The sequence below is a fragment of the Mesocricetus auratus genome, unplaced genomic scaffold, assembly GCF_017639785.1.
Source record: "Mesocricetus auratus isolate SY011 unplaced genomic scaffold, BCM_Maur_2.0 Super-Scaffold_100014, whole genome shotgun sequence".
Classification (NCBI taxonomy): domain Eukaryota; kingdom Metazoa; phylum Chordata; class Mammalia; order Rodentia; family Cricetidae; genus Mesocricetus; species Mesocricetus auratus.
The window spans coordinates 4,982,312-5,007,760 of record NW_024429197.1 but is presented as its reverse complement, the minus strand read 5'-3'; the positions used below and the strand labels follow the sequence as shown (position 1 = coordinate 5,007,760).

The 25,449-nt window shown below is 50.9% G+C and overlaps 1 long non-coding RNA gene across 1 annotated transcript in view; it reads left to right on the top strand.

Annotated features, from left to right (window-relative positions):
- The first annotated feature begins 8,571 nt into the window (after positions 1–8,571).
- Positions 8,572–25,449, top strand: part of LOC121143876 — a 66,739-nt gene continuing 49,861 nt past the window's right edge. The window contains exon 1 of the long non-coding RNA XR_005881163.1: positions 8,572–8,673. This is a non-coding gene — a long non-coding RNA (uncharacterized LOC121143876). The remainder of the gene's footprint in view (positions 8,674–25,449) is intronic.

Below are 25,449 nucleotides of genomic sequence, written 5' to 3'. Positions count from 1 at the left end.
GGGGCCTAGCACAGTTGCTGGTCTGTATTTCTACAGTGTGGAGATATGGTTACTCCTGGGAGAGCTCTGCAGGTGGTCTCCTCTGACCTCTTTTGTCAGCACAGGCTGGAGTACTCCATCATCCTTGCAGGTCAAAAATACTATCTCTAGGAAGAATCCATTCAAGACGAGGGTAAGGATTTAAGGGCTAGAGGCATATTTCAGAGGCTAGGGATGTGTGTGTGTCTAGAATGTATGCAGGAGACTGCCAGAAATGGAGGGTATTCTTTGGACTTTGGGTTAAATGCTCTGGAGATTAAGGATAGATTTGAAAATCCCAGGCCTGTCCCAGGACTCTGTGCTGCTTTAGAATTCTCAAGGATGCTTGGGAAGCCTGGGCTGTATTCTGGCATTCTAGGGACATTGCTTAGAACTCAGGAAGCCTGCTGGAATCCTGGGATGATTCCCCATCATTTACCTCATGGGTTTGTTGGCTATAATCTGCTGGTATGCATGGTGATAGGGAGGCAGTTGCTATGGCAACAGTAACTAGGAGGTGTGTCAACTACCAGAATTTACTCGGCGCTGGTGACATTTAGCTGGTGGAGAGTCACAGTTTGCCCGTGCAAGGCTGAAGAATAGGGATTCCTGCCAACTCTGTTTTTGTGCCTCCCTCCTCCCCTAACCTTAAATAACCCCCTGCCCCAGGCCCATAGATCTAGCTGTCCAATTTCCTCCCCTGGGCACATGAATATTCAAAGGCCGCCCCAAAGCATATTCCAATCTCGTAAACTCTCTTGTGCTGCACTCCATTTAAATGCAGCTGCGGTGTCTGCTTTGCCCCATTTATCTGCCAGGAAAGTGAATTCCAGGAGTGAGAATAAGTGCTTTGCCCAAGTCACTTCAGCTCCTTTAAGCGGGGTTAGGGATGGCTGGGGCGGGGCTGTTCTCTCCTCTCAATCCAGGCTTTCAGACAGGTCTCGCAGAACCCTAAAATGCTAGAAACTTATGTCCAGGGACGGGAAGGGACCCCTGACTAACAGCAGAGCTGGGTCTCAGCACAGGTTCTGCACGCTCAGATGTGGCTTCCTCCTACGTGGGCACTTTTTAAACCAACTGGGCACAGCCCTGCTGCTGGATACTTGGTAGAACCCACTTCTACCTCCAAACCCCACAGGTTAGAAAGGCCTGGAGAACCGTGGGATTCCCCGGGGAGATACGGGTGGGGAGGTAAGGCCCACAGGCGAAGCAGCCTCCCTTCTCTCTCCTCCGCCTCCAGTCCTATTGGCCTCTCCTACCCCTTGCTATCCATTCACGTATACACACCCCTCCACGCCCCTCCACTGTCTATCCGTGCATCCATCCAGGGGTCCATCCATCCATCCATGCAAGCTTGCTTCTTCTGTGTGTTCCTACTTAGGAAACACCCTGTTTCAAAAGATAGATCATCAGGAGAAAAACACGGACGAAGTCCAGGGAATGAGCAGTTTTGAAGTCCTGGTTATGTTGTGTTTTCCACAAGGAACAGCATATGTTTAGGGAAATAACGACAGGCAATGGGGAAGGGCTTGGGTCTCTAGGGCTGGTGCTCTGGGGAAGAGCCTTGCCTGCAGATGTAGATGTCTCTAGGTCAGGAAGGTCTAAAGTTGTCATCAGGAAGGGTTGGAGCATCGTCCTGTTTGTAAATCCACAACCAACTTGTCTTAGTTAGGGTTTCTATTGCTGTGAAGAGACACCATGACCACGGCAACTCTTATAAAGGAAAAACAATTAATTGGGGTAGCAGTCAGGGGCCTGCTCCAGCAGGAGGGAGGGGCTGCTCCAGCAGGAGGGAGGGGCTGCTCCAGCAGGAGGGAGGGGCTGCTCCAGCAGGAGGGAGGAGCTGCTCCAGCAGGAGGGAGGAGCTGCTCCAGCAGGAGGGAGGAGCTGCTCCAGCAGGAGGGAGGGGGCTGCTCCAGCAGGAGGGAGGGGCTGCTCCAGCAGGAGGGAGGGGCTGCTCCAGCAGGAGGGGGCTGCTCCAGCAGGAGGGAGGGGCTGTTCCAGCAGGAGGGAGGGGCTGCTCCAGCAGGAGGGAGGGGCTGCTTCTTTGTTGTGTCCTTGCTGTGTTTGTAATTGCAGGGCCACCATAAGGGCTGGTCACTTCTTTTGCACTCCAGTGCCTACTCCTCCCGGGTCCCCTCTCCCCTCACCTTGAGTAGGGTAGGGTTTGCTTCAGGGCAGTGTTCCAAGATAACCTTGGAATGTTCTAGTCTCTACCCCCACGGGAGAGCCCAGCTGCTGGTGAGGACAGAGTAGGGGCTGTTTCTCTCTGAGAAGACTCATTTCCTCAGTGAGTAGGGACACCTGGGGACCCCATGGGCTTTTACGTCTATCTAAGGACAGGTAGCTCCCTTGGCGACAGTCTCTTTTCTACAAAGCAGGGAAGCCCTTACCATCCTGACACACCTTCTGCAGCTCCCGACTTTCATCTGAGTGTCTTTCTCTTTCCTCAGGGAGGCTTTGGGGCTCCTGTGGGGGGTGGGGGTTTGCGGGGGCAAGGTAGAAGCTTTAAGCTTTAGGCTAGTTGATCTTTGTTTTCCAGAGCTGAGACTTCTTTACATCACAAGGAGAAAAACTGGATTTTCTCCACAACAGTCAGAGTGAAAACACGCGTACCATGTGTCATCCACAAACCATACTTCCACGTGTGCCCGCTCCTGGTGCCTGAGTGCAAAGGCCCAGACTTACATCCTGTCACTCCCCATAGCTGTAATGTCCTCCTGGAGGAGGCTGGTTTACCTACACAATGGCGGGAGAGGGGAGGCTTGCTGTATGCGTAGTACTGAGGGTCTGCAGGTACTGTCTGCGTGGAGGTGTTGATCCGGGCATGTCCATGTGCCACGAAAATACCAAATACAGCTGTGAACCTTGGTCAATACCTATAGCCCCCAAGACACCGTGCTATACACAGCGCTGTGATATTTTCCTCTGGGGAGATAGCTCTGTTGGTAAAGTGCTTGCTTTGCAAACACGAGGGCCCAAGTTCAATTCCTCAGAACCCATGTTAAAAAAGAAAAAGTGTAGCATTATGGCAACTGTAATCTCAGTGCTGGGAGGGGGGGCACGGGTGGGCCTGGGGTTGGCTGGCTGCTTGGGGAGTTTCAGCCTAGGAAAAGACTGTTTTAACAAACAAGGTATATGGTAGCTGGGTTGGCCCCTGGTCTGTGTGTGAACATGTGTCTTCCCATGTACCTGCACACATACATGACCATCAACGTGTGCTCACGCAAGCATGCGTGTGCGCGCTCACACACACACACACACACACACACACACGTGTGGAAACAAGGCCCAGAGAGATTACATAATGCTATAATTGGAATTTCGAATGTCTCCCAAAGGCTCGTGAGTTGGTCACATGCCTAAGGGGCTGTTTGGAGGTTATGAACTTTTAAGGGGTAGTGGGAAGAAATTAGGATTTTTGGGGACATGTCCTTGGAGAGGTCTCCTCTCTCTTTTAATTTTCCAGGTGTCACAAGGGGAGAATTCCTCCCACAATACACCCCTGTCATGACATACATCTGTCACAGGCCCAAAGCAACCAATGTAAATGTCATGGCTGACATTTACTCCTCCAACTGCCTAGCAAGCCCTTTCTCCTGTTGATTATCTCAGGAATTTGTCACAGCGCTGAAAGCTCACAAGTTCCCATAGCTTGTCCAATGTTTCATCATGAGGTAGTTGGAGTACTGGGGTTTGAACTCAGGCAGTGGCTTCATAGTTCACATTCCCAAGTCCAAATGCCTTTCAGCGTAGGTACTTCAAGGGTCAGCTAGTCCCTGGCCTGTGTCTTTCCTTCCACACAGGTTTGTAAGGGGTGACAAATCTGCCCACAACTATCAGGCAGGTGGCTGAGGGGGCGCACACCTGCCCCAAGCTCTCCCCTTGAGGTCACTTGGGAGTGCTTCAGCTTTCTCTGAGGCCAATACCCTGTGGCCAATGCCCTGTGGCTGCTGTACCTGCCTCTCCAGTGCTGACCACCAGGACTGTATTGTCCCAGCCAAGACCCTATGCTACTTGCCTCCTTCCTCTGCTTGACAGAGACCTGTCACCTTTGGGACAAATGCCTCCACCAGGGACTCTTTTGAACTGACTGGATGGAGTCAGTACTGCTTTACCACGACCCCACAGTGTGGCTTAGAGCTCCTTGGGTCCAGCTTCCCATTTCTCATCTGGTCACCTTAGGCAAGTTTCTCCCCTTCCCTCCCCCTTCCCTTCTTCCCCTCATCCCTCTCCCTTCCTTTTCCCGCCTCTTCCTCCTCTTCAATCTTTGCTTATTTATTTGTTTGTATATTTATTTATTTGAGACACTAGCTTGGACCTCACCAGTTAGGCAGGCTAACTGGCCAGCAAAGGCCTGTGAGCTATAACTAAGTCAAACTTTCGTTTATTGAGGGCCTTGCCTGTCCCCATCTGCCCACAACTGGAGTTAATGAGTACATGCTACCACACCCCACATTTCCTTGTGAGTTCCGGGGCTGACCTTGGGCAAGTTTCTTAATGTTTCAGAGCCTCTGTGTGTGGGCGATCCTGGGACTTCCCTAAGACTAACAGGAGGCTCCTGGGAAAGGGCTGAAAGAGGCACCTGCCACTTAGCCTCTCTCCTAGTCTGGGCAGGCGAGTTCAGTTACTTGCCCACTTCTCTTACAAGGGTGTGGACCAGCTCCTTCTCCTTCCTTAGGACCTGGCTGTGTCCTGGTGTGCTGCTGATGTTGCTCAAGGTTGAGCGACATCCGAATGGGGGAGTTTTAATTTTCTCCGGGGTTCAGGGGGGGTGCTGTTCTTGCAGGGAGTGGACTTTATCCCATTCCTTGGTCTCAGGGGTAGGCTCAGGCTGACTGCCCTATGCCAGGGATGCAAAGTAGGGCAGGCCTCCCCAGGGGGGTTGCCGTGGCAACAAGGAAGTTCTAATCAGCGGAGACACCCAGGGTTGGCTGGGAAGCATGGCGTGATGCCTGCTTAGATGGGGACACAGCCTGGTGAGATGGTTTTGGGAACCTCAATGGTCTCTCTGTAAAGCCAGCTTCCTGCCCTAGGTAAAGGGCTCATGGGTGGGGCAGCTGCTTGGAGCTGCAGAGGGGTCATGTGATGTGACTGCTTCATGGCTATCTTCCCATAAACATTGCAGCAACACAGGGCAAAGGCATGGTCATGCCCTCAGCCCTGGAAGCTGTGCCTGATGCCCAGTACATGCTGGTTAGCTGCTGCCAAATGTAGACTCAGCCTAGGGGGTGGGGGTGTTCAGAGATCTCCCCCTTAACTCAACATCCAGTTCCACAGGCTGACTTAGTTCCCCTAGACACCACCTCTGACCCACCCCAGGATGGCTAAACCCAAGGTCCCACCCCTGCACGCCATTGTGACCTATGTGAAGGTGGGCAGTGGATCATGCTATCTGGATAGAGACAACTGTACTAGGTTAGGACTCTTGGACTGGGCTAATCATAAAGCTTTAGGGGTTCTAAGCCCCTCCCTGTCTCTGTCTACCACATCAGACTCTCCCAGGACTGTGGCAAGGCATCTAAGGTTTTAGGGAAGACCTCAGAATTGGCCAGGTGATTAGCCAGGCTTGGAGACTTATGGTTAGTGGTAATGGAGGAGTCTTGGTGGCTCTCCCAGGGTGGGGCACCTCTTCTCCTCCCAGGGAGCCCGAGTCTGTGCACTGACTGTATTCTAATGGCACGCCTCGCTTTCTGATTTGAACAGCGTCCTGCCTTCTTTGGCTTCAGATTTCCCATATTGGTTCACGGCGTCACAGGTCTGGCTTCTCCTGAGGGTTGAAGGTCTTGACTCTCACTGTGGGTGTGGCCAAGATTCTGGACAGTAGGCGATGAACAAGTGGACATCTACCCTGGGTTTGCAGATAGCCCGAGTCTTGTGACCTTCGCTTAAAAACATCAGCTAGGTGCAGTGTCCTCTAACTCCAGCACTCTGAGTGTGAGGTCAGCCTGGTCTACAGTGAGTTCCTTGGTTCCCTTCCAACCTTCTTCTCTTTCTTTGTATATGTGTATGTGCCATGACATTCATGTCAAGATCAGAGGTAAATGTGGGAGTTGGCTCTCGACTTTCACCATGTGGGGTCCTAAGGCTCGGTGACAGCTGCCTTTCCCCTGTTGGTGTAGGAAGGACCCAAGGCCTGTTTCATGGTTTCATGGAGGAGTGGGCTCCTAAGACCATGGAGCAGCAGGACCAGCTCCAATTCTAGCTCTGCTCGGTAGAGCTGTCTAACACCAGGCTAGCGATGCAACCTCTCTGAATTTTAGCTTCCTCATCTGTAAAACGAGAGAGATGGATCTCAGTGGCCCGGGGGTAACCGTGAAGTGTGAGGATGGTCACAAACCAGAGTGGGGACTTTCCCAAACATATGTTGTGCTGATGGAAGATGGGTAGGGGGCTGTGACGTAGGCATGCAGCCAAAGCCTGGACCTCAGCCTTGGCGAGCTTTGCATGGGAGCTTTGCCTTCACAACTGGAGTCTCACACTCCTAGAGGAGCTGAGGGGCCCCTGCTGTCTGTTTGCCCGCTTCATGCTGAGTTGGAGGGAGCTGGAGACCGGGGAAGTGATGATCTGTGGCAGTCACGGGACACGTGAGACAAGTTCTTTGCTGAAAAAGCAGTTTCCAGTCTTGTTATCTTAATGCTTCCTCACATCATCTCTGGTAACTGTTGGCTCCCCGTTTAGAGGTGGAGCTGAGAACCCAGAGATGTTAACTGACTCCAGGTCACTCAGCATAGCAGCAGCATAGAAGGTGCCTGTGTTTCTAAAGGACCAGCCTTCCCGGCACATGCTCATCTTACCTGTGTTTCTAAAGGACCAGCCTTCCCGGCACATGCTCATCTTACCCCCACTTACTTCAAACTTAGTTGTTTGGTCCCAAAGAGCTCAGACTATGAGCCAGATACCTGTTCAAATCCTGGCCTTGCCACTTCTGAAGTCTATGTGCTTACCTTCCTGGGGTCTGGGTTCTTTGTTGTTCAAATGGAAGTGATGCTTGCATCTATTCCCAGGTACTGTTTTGGGGAGTCATACAGTCCATCAGCATGTGCCCCTACCTGGGCCTCAGGTTTTCCATATACCAAATGCATGCTGTTGACTGAGTATTTGGACCAGGTAAGAATTTTGTTTAGTATCCACAGCAGAAGATGAGTTTGGGCTTTCTAATTCCATTCTCCAGATGAGGAAACTGAGACCACGTAAGTGAAATGACATGGGAGAAGCAACCTGGCTACTGGGCAGGATAGTCCAGCTCACACTCAGCCCCAAGGGTCTGCAATCCCTGACTTCCAAAATCCTCACCTCCCCGCCTGTGAGTGACACTTGGGGGACTCCATTAGGGACCTTGCACTAGCCTGGGACTTTGGAGTCCCTGCTCTCTGCTGAAGAGGTAGACCCCACTGTTACTTGTGGGACTCCAGCCCTTCACATCCTCAGTGCCGGGGACCGGGTCTGTTTCCTGTGTGAGGCCTCTCCCCAGCCCCGTTCTGCTTCTGGAGCTCCACTTCAGCAGGCAGCAGCACGTTACATAACGAGCAGCAGGTTACATAAGGGTAAAGTAGGCCCTGGTGGGGCTGGTAATAGAGTGGTCCTCAGGATCCTGCTGAAGCCCAGCAGAGCGCCTGGCTCCCACACCCACGGTGCTCAGCAGTCCACCCAGCCTAGAGCTGGAGCTGGGCCTGGTGTGAGCAGGACGCATAAGCTGCTTGGTGTGGGGTAGCCTGGTCAGGGGCCTAGAGCCCTAGTTTGGGCCTTGCTCTTCTTGACTTGGACAAATCCCCTTACCTTTCTGGACCTCTGTTGGGTGGCCCGGAGCTCTCCAGCACCCCTCCCAGCTCCAGGGGTACAGTGCTTCTGTCTTGGAGAGGAGGCTCACATCAGTAGCCTCTGGCTCCCTCTTTGAGCATTGTCCTCTCGGGGCTCACTTACCCAGAAAGGAATCTAGTGTCAGCTTCCATGAAACTAGGGTGCCTGGACTTTGGGGTTCTGGAGGTTGGCAAGGAGGAGGATGGGGCACCTCATCCCCTCACCTCCAGTCACATCTGGATATGTTTTAGCAGCCACACCCCATCTTAACATCCATGACAGCAAAGACTACCATTGGCTGAGCACTCCCTCCAGCCCGGTGCGGCAGGTGCTATCCCGACTCTCAGGAAAACCAGACTGTGAAATCTGTACTGTTACAAATAGTGCTCGAGAGGGCAAGTGGCCTACCCAGACTCACGCAGTTAGTTTGTGATTTCAGGCTCGTCAGGCTCTAGGACCCGTGGCAGAATCAGAGCAAACTCTGCCTGGCTCTCTCTGGGGACTGAAGTGGGCATGGCCAGATGGCCTAAACACACTGTTCTGTGGTCTGAGCTCTGAGGAGTGTCCACCCCCCCTCACCAGCCACCCCCAGGCCCCTCTGGACTCACCCCCCACTGTGTTCCCTTTGTGTCGCCCACAGTGGCCCGAGAGCATCTGTGGAGTGGGCGGCAGAGCCTGTGGGATGAGTGGGCAGCTGGCAGGGAGGGTCCTCAGGCACTCGTATTTTTAAACCCTGTCTCTGGCCAACCCCTGCAGTTGGCTCAGGCAGGTGGAAGCTTCTTTCTCCTTTGGGCCTCTCTGAGAAGAAGGCTGGGCCACCACTGATGCTGGAGTCCCCCACCATGGCATTCATCTGTATGTGGGGTTTTTTTGGGGGAGGGTTGCTCAGCACTGGACTGGAAGGGGTACCTGGGAGTGCTGGGGGCCCTAGCAGTCCAAGCCAAGCTCTCACAAGCTGTGAGCAGGTCTGGGACTACAACTCCGGTGTAGTTAGCATTGGGGTGGAGGGTTGGGCAGAGGCAGAGGTGCCCTGGACTGGTGGTGGGAGGCCCTTGGGGAGCTAGAAGCCACATTTAGAGTAGGGAGAGGAAGTGAGTTAGTGGCAGAGTGAGGACTCAAACCCTGAGCTCCCGGCCTGGAGAGCCATTGTGGCCACGGGGCAGTGCTGTTCTTGGGTGCTCTACTCCTTGAAAGGGGCTTCGCCTATAGATAGGAAGGCTAAAGATGAGAACGGAGGAAGTAGCGGAGGAGGAACAGGAAGGGGAGGGGAGAGAGGAAGATGGAGGGGAAACCACAGGAGGGGGAGGTAAGGCCCGTGTTCTGTACTACCACAGGAGGCTTCAAGAAGGTACTGGATCAGGTTTCATTGTTAAGGCCACCTAATCTCAGAGGAGAAACTGGAGTCTTGGGGTAACAGTGGGAGTGCTCCCTTCTTAACTGGGAGCACCTGCCAATCTCCCTGCTCAGTCCCCAGCTCTGGGAGACCTATGCAGGAGAAACACCATGAAATGAAACTCAGGGGTGACTGTTGTGAGAACTTTTGGGCCTCCCTTTCTTTACTTCTCACACCAGGGAAGTCATTAGCACTTACAGGTACTGGGGACAGGGGACAAAGACCCTTTTAAAGTTATTTTGTTAGGTTTACAAGGGGCCATTTTTAAGGACTTACTTTTAATCCTATGCGCATGTGTCTCTGTGTATGGGTTTGTTCATATGAATGCAGACACCCATGGGTCCAGTAGTGGTCATCTGATGCCTGGATCTAGAATCATAGGTGGTTGTGAACCACTGATGGGGGAGCACAACTCAGGTCTTGTACACACTCTTCACCTGGCTGCCGAGCCGTTTCTCTGCCCATTTTTCTGATGAGGATGTGGAAACTCGAGAGGTTAAATGTGATCCAGCTGATAAGTGTCAGAACCTGGGCGTCTGCAGAGCCCAGCACTTAGCCTGCTCCTCCTGCCTCCACCCAGGCTGCCAGGGGCTTGATGACCCTTGAAAAGGAGGAGAGGACGGCTGACGCTCTGCACAAGTAAGGTTGTCAGTGTCCTTCTGTGGCCTCTTCCCAAGACCTTCCTGAGGGAGCTCCAGAAACTTCCAGGCCCTCACTTCTACGTATCATAGCCTTTGCAGACAGAGGCAAACACCCTGCTCCCAACTTGGAATTCTTCCATTGCTCATACTGCCTTTGGGTCAAGCCAGAGCTTCACAACTTAGACTGAGGGTCTTTTCCTAATGCAGCCCTCCCTCTCTCCCTCCCTCCTTCTCTCCCTCCCTCCTTCCTTCCCTCCCTCCCTCCCTCCCTCCCTCCCTCCCTCCCTCCCTCCCTCCCTTTCTCCCCATGGCTTTTGATTCTAGGCACAGCACTCCCCAAAAAAGGGAGAGAGGAGAAAGAGACAGAGACAGAGAAGAGACAGACAGGACAGACAGACAGGCATACAAATACACACACACACACACACACACACACACACACACAGAGAGAGAGAGAGAGAGAGAGAGAGAGAGAAAGAGAGAGAGAGAGTTCAAAGAGGTCCAAAAATGACTTGAAAGCAGAAAAAGGAGATAAAAACAGATGGATAGATGTAATGATATTTTAGGATTTTTGTTTGGATAAATATTTGGTTCTCTTTTATTGTTCAGTAGTATTTCAAAGGATGGATGCACAATATAGTCAACCACCTGCCTGCCAGAAAACATTTTGATTATTTTCAGTTTGCTAGCCCTCCCCAAACCTTCTATATTACTTTAACATATGCATCTCTACTTCCTTTTGATAACTATAGCCATATATTTTCCTTTCATCATGCCTTTATCATCAATCACTATATTGATTTGTATTTTATTTTGCAGTGCTGAGTATTAAATTCAAGGGTGAGCACATGCTATTATCAGGGCTCTACTGTGCAGCCACATACCCTTCCTTATTGTTACAGTTCAAGTGAATTTATTGTACACAGTATTTAGTTGGATCATTCTTATTTATAGCCCACTCTGCAAATTCCTGTCTTTTAGTGAATTTATTTAGATCACTTACATTTAATGTAATTGGTTTAAGTTAGGTTTATTCACCATTTTATTTTTTGCTTTCTGTGCTTAATTTCTATATTCTCCTTTTTGCCTTCTTGTGGGTTATTTAAACATTTACTAGAATTGTTTTGGTACCTCTGCAGTGTATTGAGTGCATCTCTTGTACACCTCTAGAGTGACTTTTCTTTTGTCTGCCGTTGTTACCATTTTACTGGTATGGGTGAGATGTAGAAGCTACTTTCCTTGAAGTCTCATTCCTTCCTAATTGAAAATTACAATTATCCTAAATATTTCCTATGCATGTAATGAGAACAATGTTTTTTTTTGCTTTAGTCACCAACAATAACTTAGAAAACCCATGAGGAAAAGGTGCTCATGATGCAGATATATATTTCTGCTTTTTAGGCTTTTCCTTCCTGATATTTCAAGTTTGCTTTGTCTCCTCATTAGTCTAAGAACATTCTTCTCATTCCTGTGTTTTCCTTTTGCCTGATAATGTCATTGAAGAAGATTCAAGCCAGGGCCTTGTGTATAATAGGCAACTACTCTACCAGTGATCTACACCCCAAGCCCAGTCGGATAATGTCTTGACCTTTCCTTTATTACTGAAGGATAATTTCACCAGACATAGAATTTAGGGTGGACAGGCTGTTCCCCTATTCCCCCAGCATTGAAAATGCTGTACCGTGTTCATCTGGGCTCTGTGGTTCCTAAAAACACATGGTCATCTGGACTCTGTTCTCCCAGATGTTTAATCTCTTTTGCTTTCCACGTCTTCTCTCCCTCTCACTGTTCTCCCCTTCTCCCTCATTCACTTGCTCCATTTTTTTTTCAGTGCTGGGGCTCAAAGGCGGGACCTTCCCAGGCGAGTGCTCTACACACTGAGAGTTCAACATCTTGTCCATTGTCTTTAGTTTACTGAAGTTTGATTTGTGGTGTGTCTTAGTGGATTTCCTAAAATTTAGCCTGGCTTTTGAACCTATGGGTTTGTATCTTTGATCAAACTGGAAATTTTTCTGTAGGGAGAGATCTTAGGTACCTGTAGTGCTGACTACGCCCTTTCTCTTGGAGTTCCAGTCAGGAGAGCAACAGAGCGCTGACCTTGGGCTCTCAGCTTCTCATGTAAGTGATTTCCCCCTAATAAAATATCATATGACATCCCTATCCTGTGTAGGTTAATCGTCCTCAATAGTTTTCAGTCAATTTTTCAAAAGGAGTCTCTTTCTCCTTTGCTGGTTCTGTGAAGGCATAAATGCAGATACTTTATAATTCTCCACATCCATGGGGCTTGAAAACTATTATGTGTTTGGGTATTTTGCTTGCATATGTGTGTGTGCACCACATGAATGCCTGGTGTTTGTGGATGTCAGAAGAGAGCATTGGATCTCCTAGGACTGAAGTTACAAACAGTTGTGGGTTCTGGGAATTGAACTTGGACTTGGGTCCTCTGGAAGAGCATACAGTGCTCTTAATTGTTGAGTCATCTCTCTAGCCCTGAACTTGTCTTTTTTTTTTTTTTTGGTATTTTGAGTCAGGGTCTCTCTGTGTAATAGTCCTGGCTGTCTGGAACTCGCTTTGCAGACCAGGCTAACCTCAAACTCACTGAGATCTGCCTGCCTCTGCCTCCCAAGTGCTGGGATCCATGAGCTTCCCCTTGTTCAGGTCAGTTGTTAATTCTAAAATGTTTCATTTGGTTAGTAAACATTATTTTGTTGCCATGAAGTGCTGCCTTCTGGTCACAACATGACTATTACACACGTGAACTCACTGCAGGTGTGGTTACCTGCACAAAACCCTCACAAAACAAGCCAACAAGAGCAGTCAACTTTCCATCACACAGCACGAACTGGACTGGTGTGGATGTGGGGAAGGAACACGTGCGCGCGCGCGTGTGTGTGTGTGTGTGTGTGTGTGTGTACGTGCATGTGCATGCGTGCGTATGTATGTATGTATGTATGTGGTATGTGTGTGTAGTGTGTGTATATGTATGTATGTGTGTCTGTGTGTGTGTGGGAGTTGGGATTCGTATGTTCAAGATACAGTGTGTACATGTATAAAATTGTCAAAGGATATTCTAAATTCTAAATATTTTCCTATCTTTTCTGAGACTCAGTTTTTTTTTTTTTTGTTTTGATTTTGTTTTCCTATCTGTCTCAGGTGTATTTGACATGTCTTGTTAAAGGATTTTTCTTTCTTTCTTTTTTTTGAATAACATAATTCTTTATTTATTCTTTGGGAATTTCACATTGTGTATCCAATTCCACTCCTCTCCCTCCATATCCACCCCTCCCAAAATAATTAAAAACAAAACAAGCAAAAAAAAAAAAGCCTACCTGGCTCCTCCATCTTTTCCGTATCTCCAACCTCTTTCATTCACTGTAGCGGCACGGGGAGCTTCGATGTGTCACACAGTGTATCTTTTGTCCAGTCAGCCCCACCTGCAAATGTTCATTGCAATGAGTCATAGTTCTGGTTTAAGACCTCTGGCCTCTGGCACAGCATCATGACTGGATGCTCACTGAAACTTCTCTGGACCTGCTGCTCTTGCCTGAGTCAGGGAGATCCTGAGACTATCGTTCCAAAGATACCCCCCCCACACACACACCAGGTCTAGCAGGTCGTAGATGGGGTAGATGTTAGGGTGGACCACCCGAGGAACAGCATATGGGCCTGGGTCTTATCTGAGTTGGTCAGTCAGGTGAGGGATGGAGCCTCTCCGGCATTCAAGCCGTCAGGGTCAGCTCTCCCATGCTTGTGATGAGGAGTGGGGCCTTCTCTCCCTAGTGTGTGTGTGGGGGGGAGCAGCTCTCCCATGCTTGTGATGAGGAGTGGGGCCTTCTCTCCCTAGTGTGTGTGTGGGGGAGCAGCTCTCCTATGCTTGGGATGAGGGGTGAGGCCTTCTCTCCCTAGTGTGTGTATGGGGAGCAGCTCTCCCATGCTTGTGATGAGGAGTGGGGCCTTCTCTCCCTAGTGTGTGTGTGGGGGAGCAGCTCTCCCATGAGGGACAGAGTCAGCTATCCCGGGACCAGTGAAGGGCAAGGCCAGCTCAGCACAGCCCTTGGATTTCAAGGCATATTGCTCCTGTGATAACACAGGGCATGGACATCGACACAGATCCCAGCTGCTGCAGGACCGCAGACCCAGACATGGCCCTAGACAGTATCTTGGGCTGGATGTCACCATGGCCCCGGGTGGCAGCATAGGCCACTCAGATCAGTATGGCCCCAGCAGCAGCATGGCCCTCAGACACTGACACAGTCTCCTGTGGCTGACCAGACCCCAGGCATCCGCACAGTGGTAACAGGAGGCACAGACATCCACTCTGACCCTGGCTGCTGTAGAGCCATGGACTCACACATGGCTGTTGGCAGCAGCCCGGGCCCAGACATTACCCCGGCCCCGGCAGCAAGCAGGCCCCCACACCAGCCTGTTCCTCACCACCTTCACCTCCTCAACTCTGCTTCTTTCCACGGCACCTGAGCCGTCCTCTCTCCCACTTCTCCACCATACAAGGGCGCCTACCTGCCTGGAGCCTGAGGGTGTCTTCCACCTGCCTGGGCCCATCTTGTTGACGGATTTTTATGATGGCCGCTTTTAGAACATTCTCGGCTGATTCTAGCATCTCCACCGGATCTTCTTATTTTGGGCTCAGCTGCCTGTCTTTTCTCACTGAAGCTGAGCTCTCGATTCTCGGTGAGGTGAGTGGTTTCGCCTGTGTCCTGGAACACTGGGAGTGTTATGCAGTTTCCATCCTGCTTACATTTTCTGACCCTGTGCCACCTCATTTGTTTCGGGGTGAGCGCGAGTTCAGCCTCGCCACGCATCCTCATTTCACTCTCCAGAGCAGAGCGGGACCATTACTGCTCTTGGGCAGAAGCAGGGTTTGAGGTGCTCGCCAAGAGTCCAGCGACACCACTATGGCTGGATGGGGAAGGGTGGCTTTAATAGCGCCCAGCTGGCGGTGGAGCTAGGGAGGCCTCAGGACCACTGACTGCTATGACGAGTTTGGTCTTTAGTCCCTTATCTCCACTAAAGCTGGGGGGGGGGAGGGACACCTCATCCCCATTGGGGGTGGGTGGAAGTCTGTGGTCCCCTCATAGCTTCTGCTGACTCTGTGGTCACTATGATGTGGCGGGAAGAGGGGAAGAGGCGTCTCTGTGTTGGCTAGCCTTACACGGCAGGGTAAAACAGCAAACAGCTGAGGGGAATGGGGAGACTCATTTAAGTTCACGGTTTTGGGCATATAAGTCAACAAGGTGGGAACTGTGTGTGTGTGTGTGTGTGTGTGTGTGTGTATGTGTGTGTGTGTGTGTGTGTGCGCGCGCGCGATCATGGAGAGAGAGAGAGAGGGGGACAGACAGACAGACAGACACACACAGACAGATACACACACAGAGAGAGAGAGAGACAGACACACACAGACAGACAGACAGACAGACAGACACACACAGAGTCACTCAGTCTTGGAACAAGATATAGGTTCCCGTGACTTATAGTTCCTTTAACTAGGCCCACTAGACTAAAGTTTCTAGAACCTTCTAAACTCGAGCTTCCATCATTTGGGGAGTAAGCCTTTCCCAAGTCACCTCATGTTAGAACCATAGCAGTGTGTGATTGTCTGGTGTGATGGGAATTGTAGCTGTCCACGGTTTTCTTTGATTCTGTGTGGAGGGGTAGGTGGACCTCTCTGCTTGGCCTCACATTGATGCTTAGCTGACATGGCTGCTTTGTATCTAGAAGTTTCCTGTGTCTGAGGCTCCTGCTCTTTCTTGGTCTAGTCACAGCAAGATCCCTTTGGGACTATTTTAAAAATCTTCTCCCAAAGGCACCACCAGTGTGTCGGCATTTCCAGTGCCTAGCCCGAGCTATTCAAGGCAAAGAAAGAGCTCAAAGAACTGGCCACCCCTTAGTTCCTGATGTCCCCAAGCCTGCCTTCTCTATGGTCTCTACTTAGGCTTCTGCCTCACACACAAGCACTTGTCTGTACTCAGTAGTAAAGAGGGCAGAGAGCCTGGTTACTCCGTCTTGGTTCAGAATCAAAGTCTCGGTTCTGAAAGTGTTTAAGAAAGGTAGCTCTAAGCCAAGAGAAACAAGCTTGAGAAAGCAAACGGAGGCAGATCAGTTGCCTTTAATTTGGCTTCTTCCGGATGAAGCAGAAAGCAGTGTCTGCTAGTGTGTAGGGTTTGGGCAGAGATGCACACTACAGTTGGCACAGCGATGGGATTAGGGTTGTCACCACGAGAGCAAAGCCACCTGAGGAGAAAGGGATGGAGGAGTGGCGGAGCCAAACTTAGACCTAGAAGAAGACAGCGCTGGGGCTCCTCCCAAGAGGTGCACAGTTAACCTCAAGGAAGCTACCTTCACTGGGGTCAGGCTGGCTCTGAAATGGGGCTATGGGCCTGGTGCTTGTAGGAATGTGTCAGTCAAATGTGGGTGTGAGGATGCTTATAGGTGCAGGCCTTGTGTTACTCCTGCTGGTCCTGCTCGGCCTTTACTTCGCTAGCTGTTATTGACAGGGGGTTTGCATGAATGGGTGAGTCTGGGGTTGGTCCACTCTCCGGGGGCTTTGACTTGAGCAGCCTGCAGGGACCCTTCCAGGCCTTGGTGCAGGGAGTTTTACATTCAGATGGGTAAGCCTTCCAAGACAGGAGAAGATAGCCAAGAGCTAACCATTTATCCATTCACCCCTTGACTCAGACATACATGTACTGATCCATGGATTTGCCCACCCATTCACCCCTTCATGAGCCACCCAAGGCTAATTTTTCAGGTTTTTATGACTCCAGAAGAAGGAAAAAGAAGAAAACAAAGACAGGAGAGACAGACAGACACACACACACAAGAATAGATAGATGTAGAAAGAGGAATTGAGAGACGAAATGGGAGTCAACAGCTCATTTAACTGTCTGTCTGCCCAGTCACTTATTCCCACATTTTGCCCACTCACATACCTGCCCATTTAATCCTATCAATGCTTTATTTCCTATCCTCCACCCACCACCCACCCACCCACCCATCCATCCACCCACCCACCCACCCATCCATCCATCCATCCATCCATCCATCCATCCATCCATCCACCCACCCGTCCATCCATGTAGGTGGTCTGAACAGGCCAGACTGAACATGGCTGCTGAATGCCAGCCTTGGGACCTAAGCCTGAATGCTGTCCTTTGAGACAGCTGCCAAATAGGGGATGTTAATGCACACGAACAGTTTGAGTGCATGCTGGAAGCTAACTGGGACACAGGAAGGCATAGTCCATAGATCACAGAGGAAGGGGGACTGTAAGAACAGGATTCAAAAGCTTCATGCCAGCTTGAGAGAGCATCTGGGAGCAGATGGTGCTGTCATGAATGGTGAGTTGTTACCCGAGTTATGCTAACTCTAGAGTGCAGGTGTTGTGTGAGCTCCTGAGGAGACATAGAAAAACATCTACTCACTCTAGGTAGAGAGGCTACCCATGAACCAAAGAAAGGTTTCCGTCCAGTACGAGCTTGGCCAGCCAATGAGTTGACTGGGGTTTCTTACAGAATCATAGGTGACTCTTGGATAGCCATGTCATCAAACAGTGCCACCCCCAGTTGGTGTTACCCCAGAATAGTGGCAGCACTGGAGCCCTCTGGGACAGCTACCCCACCATTAAGTCCCACCCAGTTGGCTATTTATCCCTTAAGACTCCTGGAATCTTGGGGAGGGGAGGGGCCTCAAGGAGGTGAGGGGTCTCAGAGAGGGGATAGGCCTCGGAGAGAGTGGGGGGGCTTGGGAGGACCTCATGAAGTCCTCATGGATCTTCCTTCCTCTATAAGGGAATCCTTAAGACCCCATCTCAAAATGACCTTGGTTAGGTGATCATAGCTGCTTTGCCTCAAGATGGTGGTTGTCACGTCCAACCTGGAACAAAGTCCTCATCAGGCAGCAGATAGAATGGTCTGGCTCTCAGTCCTCAAGAGCTCTTGGAGGTACAGGGAGCCCCAGCCCAGTTCTCTGGGTCCTTGTTGGACTCAGGGCTAAATGACAAGTCCTTTTTGAAGGGACAATTCATGTGGGAGATGAGACTTGTGAGTGCTTGTGTGTGTACATACATGGTAGACTATTATTTTGATGTGTGTGGTTTTTGTTTCTGCTGCATTTGTTTAAGTCTGTGAAGCTGTGTTACTGTGGCCCTAATAAAGAGCTGAACAGCCAATAGCAAGGCAGGAACAAGGACAGATGGGGCTGGCAGGCAGAGAGAATAAATAGAAGGAGGGTGAGAGAACAAGGAGAAGAGGACCTCAGGGGCCAGCCGCCCAGCCGCCCAGCCACCCAGCCGCCCAACCGCCCAGCCGCCCAGCCGCCCAGCCGCCCAGCCGCCCAACCACCAAGCCACCTAACCACCCAGCCACCCAGCCGCCTAGCGCCCAGCCGCCCAGCCGCCCAGCGCCCAGCCACCCAGCCACCCAGCCGCCCAGCGCCCAGCCGCCCAGCCGCCCAGCCACCCAGCCGCCCAGCCGCCCAGCGCCCAGCCACCCAGCCACCCAGCCGCCCAGCGCCCAGCCGCCCAGCCACACAGCCACCCAGCCACCTAGCTACCCAGCCGCCCAGCCACCCAGCCATCCCAGAGTAAGAGTAAGATTTAAAAAAGTAAGAGGAATATAAAAGCCCAGAGGGAAAAAGTAGACTGGTTAATTTAAGATAAGAAAAGCTGGCTAGAAACAAGTCAAGTTACAGTTGGACATTTATAACTAATAGTAAGACTATGTGTGTGATTTATTTGGGAGCTGGGGGTGGACCCCCAAAAAAGCCAAAGAACAAAAAAAGAATCCACCACATACATGTTTGTGTGTGCATGTGTTCATCCCTGTGCACAAGCATCCTATGATGTAGTTTTAAGGTATTTTATTTTTAATTTTGTGTGTATGTATGTCTGTTTTGTGCTTATGCATGTGAGTGCAGTACCCAAGGAGGCCAGAAGAGGGAGTCAGATCCCTTGGAGCTGGAAAGTTAAGACTTCCCAGCCACTTCCTGTGATGCTAGGTAACAGAACTTGGGTCCTCTGCAAGAGCATATGTGCTCTGAGCTGCTGATCCATTTCTCTAGCCCCAACACGGGCATCTTATTGGCTCAGTTTCACAGAAGAAGTAATGAGATCCTAGGAGCTGATGACACAGAGTTTCACAGGGGTGAAGATGATGAACACATAGTTTGAGATTGGGCACTTGTCCCCACTGCTGGGGGAGGGGAGAGAGGGTGGCCTGAAGGTCTGCAGTAGATAATTTTCTTTGGAAGGTTCTGTAGCTGCCCCGGGGGCAGTCTTGTCTCTGACACCCCATGCCCCTGAGTGTGGGGTTGTCATCACTGACTTTAGACATGCCAAGCCAGGCCTCCGATGCCCTTTCCCCAGAAGGAGACTGAGCAGTGTGAATTACAGCGGCCCATACCCAGTATGGATCCTATGAGTTTACACAACCCCCTAAATGAAAATTACATATCACCGCAATTTATAATCAGCAGCCCACCATTTGTAACTGCAGGGGGAGGCGCTGAGTGCTCTGGGAAGCTGTCAGCAGTGCTGGGCCTGCTGGGCTCTGGAAGGGAGGCAGTCACTCAGCGCTGACACTGCCACAGCCACAGTAGCAGGAGGGGGACCTGGCTGTCTGGAGGATTTAAACACTGATTCAGTCCCGCAAACATGCATATCTGGTGCCCCCCCCACCAGAGCGATCATCCAGGGGAGGTGGCTGATAGAAAGCCATTGTCACAGTTTCTCCCGCACAGCCCTTTCTGCAGCCAGAAGCAAGGCTTCAGACCTCAAGTCCTCCTTTCCCATGGCCACCCTGAGATATAGGTACCTTCTCACCCTCATTTTATGAAGGTTTGAACAGGCTCAGTGAGGTTAAGCAGCGCATACAAGGTAATCCCGCTAGGAATTAGTGCGGACGAGCCCCCAAAGAACTAGGATGGATTTAAACAACAGGTTGGAGCCACAATGCTGCCCTGCCTGGAGCTGCTTCCTCCCTCCCAGACTCGCCGACGGGGCCCATTGTGAGCAGACACCATCAGCCAACTCCTGCAGAATCTCCAGGAAATGAAGCTGTGTGAAAAGTCCTCAGAACACACAGGCAATGTAGTGCTCACTTGCATGTCTGTTCATGCGTGTTCCATATGTTCTGCGTGCTTGCATCCTCACACATATGTGTGCAAGTGAGTAGCCAAGGCTTTTGAATTATTCTTGCTATTGACATAACCACTCGAGACCTGGCGTTGGTGGCGCATGCGGTTAATCCCAGCACTGGGGAGGCAGAGGCAGGCAGATCTCTGTGAGCTTGAGGCCAGCCTGGTCTACAGAGTGAGTTCCAGGACAGCCTCCAAAACGATACAGAGAAACCCTGTCTCGAAAAAACAAACAAACAAACAAACAAACAAAAAGACACAAGCACTTATGTGCTCACGTTAAGTGTGCCAGATTTTTGTTGAGCTCTTCCTGTGTTCCTTACAATCCTGTATGCTTTACAAGTCTCATCCGATTTTGTCAGCAGGTACACTCATCTCCCCACACCAGGGGTAAGGGAGAGAGGCAAAGGAGGGCATAAGGCTCCCAACATTGCTTCCTGGGATTCCAGAGTTGTCATCTTCGCTTATGCCTAGCCTCCCTTTCTTTTTGGTCCTCATGGCTAAGGGACTGGGTCTATGGCACTATCACACCCGGGTTAGCAGTGGGGCAAAGCCAGAGTCACTGTGGATGGTTCTAGCAGTTGAGGGTAACTCCGTGTCATTTGGAGTACAGTGGAGCCCTGCCACTGGCTACTCCAGATCTCGGAAGCGGGGTCTCTGGTGACAAGACCCGGGAATCCAGACTTCCATAGCCTCCGAGTCCTAAAGCCATGATGCCTGGGAGACGGCCAGAAATCCACCTCCGCTGTGGGTAACTTCCATCTGTGGTATCCCTCAATTTCCATGCCCCTGAAGTGGAATAATGGCAGTTGTGGGTTAATCTCTATACAATTCCTAGAGCAGTCCATGGCACTGCCACTGTCCTAATGTGGGAACAGATATGTGACCCACTCCTACCTAATGAACATAAGCCCTGGGACTTCTGTTTTTACCATTTGGCTAAAAGAGTGCCTCTCTTCATTGGGACAGGGATGTGGGCCCCAGCTGCTGGCCTGAGCTTAAAGCTATAAAGAAGAAGCCACAGGGAGACTTGTTGGTTTTGTTTGGAACCAAGGTTATACATACCCCAAACTGGTCTTGAACTTGCTATGTAGCTAAGGATGACCTTCAACTTCTGGTTCCTCCATGTCCACTTTCTGAATGCTGGGATTCCGGGTGTGCTCCACCACAGCTGGTTTTTATTCAGTGCTGGGGGATTGGACTCAGGGAGTTGTGAATGACAGGCAAGCACTGAACTATATATACCCCCAGCTCTACCATAGACACTTTTGGAGCACTTGGATCCAAGCCTGAAGCCAGCAGGCTTACCCAAACATGGGCAAACATATCTCACCTGAGTGAGCCCCTTTTGCCAAAAGTGAAGCATTCTGCTGATGGCCCAGTCTGACCCTGTTTATTATGAGAGTGACTGTCTGGGATCCTAAGACTGGTCAGTGACTCCTCAGTGCCAGACTGGCACCTTTTCTTATTGTCCTGACAAGCTGACTTGGGACCTCAGTGCCACCGTCAGTGGTTGTCCTTGGACAGGCATCTGGAGATGGCCCTGCTCCACTGCCATTGATGCAAAGTGCCAAGGATCTACACTGTGCAGTTCTCGTTGTGGTCCTTAAGCCGTGTGGGGAATTTTTGAAGGCTCTGTCACTGAGCAGGCCAGGGCGCTCAGGTGCCAGCTGGGGATGGGTTAAGATCAGACACTGAGGGCTTCAGGAGCAGTGATGTGTCCTCTTTCTTATAAAATTAAGGTGTGTGCTAGCATGAGGTAGAGGCACTCTTTGCCTCAGTTTCTCCAGCATGCAAACTCTGGCTTCCTGCTTCTTTACCCAGACTAACCAGGTACCCTCACCTGTCCTTAGGGCTTGTCCTATATCTCCTTTTATTCCTTGCCACTCTCCACACCCTCCCTCCTTGCCTGGCCTCGCTATTTCAAAGTCTCAGCCTCCTACAACCCTTATCCCCACCCCATCAAACTCCCTTTCAAGCTCACAGCTCACCCCTTATCCCTGAGCCTCTCTCTCTCCCTAGGTCTCTAGGTTTAGCTCCACCAGTCCTGCCTCAGGCAGCAACCTTACACCTTTCTCTGTTTCTCCTTCCCTCTCCTGCAGGTGGCCCACTGCCTGGCAGGTACCAGCCGGGTTGCCATGGAAACCACTGAGCTGCTTAGGAAGCTGCCATAGATCTAATCACAGGCTGTGAGGCTTCAAGGAACAGTTCCCTTTCTGTATGAAGCATCCCTGACAGCCAATTAGGCGGGGACTGAGGGGGGGGGGAAAGGAGCCACAGAAGATGTCAACCAAGGAAGGGCAGGACCTCTTTGGTCACCAGGGGCAGAAGGTCCCAGTCCACACTGTCAGAGCTCCACTGGCACATTCAAACCCTCTGAGAAGGTATCGGCCATGTCTTTAGGACATTTACTCTGTTGCCCCTGTCATTCCATTGATTTATAGATTCATATGCCAAACATCCCTAGGGGTCATGATCTCCAGAGACCTGCCAGGCAGTTGGGGGAGACAGATCCTTATGTGGAGAACTGCTCCTAGTGAACACAGCGTCACTGGTTGGAGACACACAGGCTTGGGGGTGACCTAAAGTGGGCAGGAGACCCTGCTGGTGGGGCTGGTTGAGGAGAATAAGGGCCTAAGGGTGGTTAAACATGAACTGTCTCTAGGGGAGAAACAGGATCTTGTTAGCTAAGCCACAGGGGCCCTAGAGTCCATTCGGCAGGTGTGCATGGCATCTGTCTTTGAGGGTGTATCCAGGGGATTCAGACAAAGCAGGGCGAGGTTAAAAAGAAGCCACTGTGGGTAGAGACTCTTTATGGTACCCATGTTCCCTGGGGTCAGGTGGGCGAGAGTTAGGGAAGGGGCATGGGTTCCTACCTGTGAACACTTCCCCCACTGCAGAGCCAACAAGGTTGTAGATAGCTTCCCAGGCCAGAAGGGGCTGCAGCTTGGGCCCCTCTCAGAGGGTGCTCCCTGAGACTGGGCTTTTGGTTTCTCTCATCCCAAGCAGAGAATGTGTTTACATATAATTTGCATACATTTGCATGCAGTGTCACAGGCCCCGTATAACACATGGAAAGCACATTTTTCTCACCAGGGAGTTTTCATTCTGAATCAGATTCCAGGTGCAAAGAGACCAGGGCTCTCCATTCTTCCCTGACCTAGCCCACTGCTCCTGAATTCCTCCCCTCCCCTCAGATCCTCGAACCCATCTCCCACCCACCAGTCAGCAAGATGAGGAAGCCAGGATGCCTCTGCCCCTGGAGCTTCGTGTCCCGGTATGATGTGGACAGGTGGCTTTTCCTTCATGTCTGCACCTGTCATGGAGTGACCAGTGTTTACCACAGGAATGGGAGGGAGGGTGTGTGTCTTCCAAGTTTATTCGAGCTATGAGTACAGCATCCCAGGCCCCAGCATTTCAAGGGCACTGGCTTTTCTTTAAGGACCACTCGAGCTGAAATACAATTGCACCTGGTCAGTACTCCTGAGAGGCATTTGTGCTCTGTGGGAGCTCAGAATGAGCCTAGAAGATCATGGGAGACTTCCCGGAGAAAGTGTCATGTAAGTAAAGAGGGGTTTGGAGAGTCTTCCAGGCAACACAAAGGCCCTGGGGTGGGAAAGCCGGTGGCTTCAGAAGGGAGAGGAAGGCAGTGTGGCTGAATGGAGAGGGTGTGAAGAGAGAGCAGACAGGAAGGGCTGCTAAGTCCCCAGGACCTTTCTGGACCACTGCAAATTTTCTTACCTCTTCCTTCCCCGTCCTCCCTTTCCCTTCAGAGACAATGCCTTTCTCCATAGCCCAACTAAACTATGAATTTATGATCCCCCTGCTTCAGCCTTCCAAATCCCGGTCCCAAGTCCTGGACCACTGTATCTGGTCATTGTAAGATGTTCCTTTTTTTTTTTCTTGACGGGTGTTTCTCTATGTAGCTTTGGAGCCTGTCCTGGAACTCACTCTGTACTCAAGATCCGCCTGCCTCTGCCTCCTGAGTGCTGGGATTAAAGGCGTGGGCCACCACCGCCCGTACTGCCAGCTGGAAGATGCTCTTTAACTCAGAGGTGCCTTTGTTCTGGGAGCAATGGGAGCTATTAGGCAAGGATGTGATTAAGAGCATGTGAATAATATCTGGAGAGCACCAGCTGAGGGGCTGCAGGGTCATCAGGAGAGAGGAGCAAGGGCCGCATCATGGAGCTAGAGGGACAGGAAGAAGTGAAATCAAGCAGTGACCTACTTAAACAGTGTGTGGCAGGCCACCAGGAATAGTGTGTGTGTGTGTATGTATGATTAAAATTGAGGTTTGAATAGGAAGGTGAGACTCCAACTGAAGTTGCAGATAATGGGCCAGGAAGGCCCAGATTTAGGACCGAAGAGCTGAGACTGAATTACGATTCTGTTGGGTTTGCACAGCTTTGGAGGCAGCCTTGCGGTAGCTGGGCAAGAGGCTGGATGACAAGGCAGATGTGGGTGTTGGGTCCTGTTTGCTTATCAATACCACCACTGCCATCACCATCACTATTGCTACAACCATCACTGTCAGCAAACTGCCACGTCATCACCACCACTATCACAATTACTGTCACTACCACGACCACCACAGCCACTGCCATTGTCACCACCATCACTATCAACAAACTACCACCACCACCACCACCATAATCACTACCATCACCACAACAACCATCACTGTCAACAAACTACCACCATCATCATCGCCACCATCATCACCATCACTGCTACCTCCATCACTATCCCCACTGCCACCATCACCATGACCACTGTCATTATCACCATTGTCACCATGAATATCACTACCATTACTAACCAACCATCACCATTACTACTGTGACTGTGCCCATCACCTCTGCTGCTGTCACCCCCACCTGTCATGGGAAGCACTCTCATCCCTTACTTCTAGAAGCGCCTGGCCTCACTTGTCTCTAGTTAAGATCTGAGGCTTATTTCTAATCCAAGGCAGGCAGAACATTGGTAAATGGCACCATTGTCCTTGGGAGTGTTTAAATGTCTCTCTCCCCACCAGGCTCTAGGTACCTGGATGACTGAGCCTTCCTTAGTGTTCTCACAGGCCTAATACACTAGCTGTAGCCTGTATTTGTTGAGTGAGTAGCTGGGTGTCAGCATTTTGTGTTGAATACTTTGCCTTACCACACCCACACTATGTTTGCTTGGGTTTCCCACTCGCCTGTGCCCTTCACAGACCCTGGCCTGTACACAGCTGGTGCTTCACGTACATGTGCAGTTGACTCCTGTACACAGCCCTGTCTCAAACAAGAAGAGTCCAGGCTTAGGTTCTGGTGCGTGGCTGCCGGCCTCTCTCAGTGTAATGGATACGTATTTCTCCCTGCCCACGTGTCACACCTTCCCTGCTGAGAACCGTATTAAATGGCTGTTCAGCAGCTTGAGTGCACACATATTCCTTTCAAAATTATTACG